General features: G+C 34.2%; 1 pseudogene; it reads left to right on the top strand.

Annotated features, from left to right (window-relative positions):
* Positions 1-696: 696 nt before the first annotated feature.
* The window catches only part of LOC115884242, a 9,158-nt pseudogene continuing 7,484 nt past the window's right edge, over positions 697-2,370 (top strand).

Raw genomic sequence — 2,370 nt, forward strand, 5'->3', positions numbered from 1 at the left:
TGTTGCCATACATGTAATATATAATATAATGCCGCGAATATTTGTAAAATCGTTAAAAATGTATGACCACTATACATATCTACCCATCACTATCTGGTATTTACAAAAAAAATACTTTTTAATTCTGCATCTAAAATAAAAATAATATACCGGATGTTGCTTTTAAAAAATTGAGATATAGTATTTTAAGTATTGCAATATTGGCGAAATCATAAAAATTACCCTGTATAAGATAATGTAAATTTTCCCTAGCGGGTTTATATTCTGTTATCCTTAGTGTTTAGGAAAATATAGCTAATAAGTATTAAATTCACTCTTGTTTCTAACCACTTTTCCTAGATACATAGTGTTTTTAACAAACGTTTTAGTAAATAAGAAATAGAATCGCAACACCGCATAGTGCTTCAAATAAAAATAATGTACTATATGCAGAATTTTATGCTGAATCCAATTGTATACAGAAAAATTGGGGATGCAATTTAAACAAAAATAAAACTTTGTCATAACTTTCTTTTGTGACACCCTGTATTCAACAAAATATTTTGCGGATATGCCCCGTTATAAAACCAGGCAACATCTCTGTATACAACTTTTTCATATCTTCGACAACGACGATAACTTCCTCGCGCTAATGGGTCACCCTGTATACCAATTTTTTACTTATAGATTTCTTATATCCACGAGAGTTTGTTAAACATGTCGTGTTATGCTTGGAACAAAAAAAATCTTAAAACGTATGCATTGTTCTTGACTCAAACGTATAAACCTGCATGCGTAGTAGTAGGTTTTAATTCTGTGATTCGCAGGGAAACTGGATTACAGGTGAGTAGTATCGTTGATTGAAGAAATAAGAAAATACGCCACCTTATGTGCGATTTTGTGGCACAAAACCTGTCCGAGATGTAGCTGGCGATACCGTCGCCGCTAGTCAACCTGTCCGAGATTTAATTTAGCTTTGCGCCGCTGCGCGCTGATCGTTTACAGCGCAGCAGATGAAGAATACTGTACTGTACTTTTGTTTTCAGTCGACAGAGTGGGTGGTTGCTGGAGACAGTGTTGCCAGGACTACGGATTAATCCGTAGATTTACGGACTTACGCTCATCATATTTTTAATCAAAACCTAATTCTTACGTATATTTATGAATAGGGGAATACAATTTTAACAGCGTACTAATCAAAACTGTTATGAACGTCATGTCGTGTTCAAAATCAGTTATTATTAATTAAACATAGTTGCGGCAACTTTTTGATTGAAATTAGGTTTTGATTAAAAACATGATGGACGTAATAATCCTGCAGCCGGATCTTAGTCTGGGTTTACATGCATCCGTAATGCGTCGTCCGTTGTCGATTTTATTCAATTTTATTGGTTTATTTGAAAAATGACAGAACATACTGAAATATGATTGGAGTGACGCATGACGGAACGACGGACGACGCATTAAGGATGCATATAAACTCACCTTTAGCAAAGACTATTAGTTTATAAATATTTTTTTTTTAATTTACTAAAATCTAGCTCTGTTTTTCAGTTTACACTGGTGATTTTGAAAATTTTACTTTTTAGTATATCAAAGGTCTGTACGTGCTAATGATGTTTATATACCAAACTAGTCGCTAAAATGAAATGCAATAAAATAATATCATGATCATCATGAGTTACGGTACAGCTTAAAAGGAAGGGTGTAGTGAGAACTAATTTGGTATAATGATTCCTAGTTAGAAGTTTTTTATTAGGAAATATAACACATAATTCGAAACTCACAAATATCAAATAATATAATTCTTTTATGCAACTTAAACTTACAGTTCGATTATGTACACTAATAATGCTAAAAATATTTAATATTTGATTTAATAATTAAAAAATTAATACAATACTGTGGTCCTTTTATTTCCGAATATATAATTTTCCAAGTTATTTTCAAAAACAAATTGCCTCCCTCGGCAGCTGTCATTCTTATGGGCAAATCGGCCCTGGTTCTATCGTATAGTAAGGGGCAAATCTCCAAAAATTTCACACGCTAGTTCGATAGAGGAGGATAGAGGACTAGAAGGCGGAAGCTGAGAAGGTAGGAGTAAGCTGTTCAGTCCAGTGAGGGCACTGCCAGATTTCGGGTCTGCTGGGACATAGACGGGTGTCCTCGGATTTTAATTCTAAAAGAATAATGATTCTTGGAGAGAATCTAATGGATAGGAATCTAACGCGGAACAGTTTGGCGGATTTGTAGTCCCTGTATTCATTATGCGCTTGCTATACCCTTGCCGCCCCTCCTTATAATAAAACGGTCCAATGACCTCCCACTTCTGATTTCAGGATATTGGTTGTATTTTCAAAATAAAACACAGGATTTCCTTCATATCAGCTA

Source organism: Sitophilus oryzae, unplaced genomic scaffold (genome assembly GCF_002938485.1).
Source record: "Sitophilus oryzae breed Bouriz unplaced genomic scaffold, Soryzae_2.0 scaffold_222_pilon_pilon, whole genome shotgun sequence".
Lineage (NCBI taxonomy): Eukaryota > Metazoa > Arthropoda > Insecta > Coleoptera > Curculionidae > Sitophilus > Sitophilus oryzae.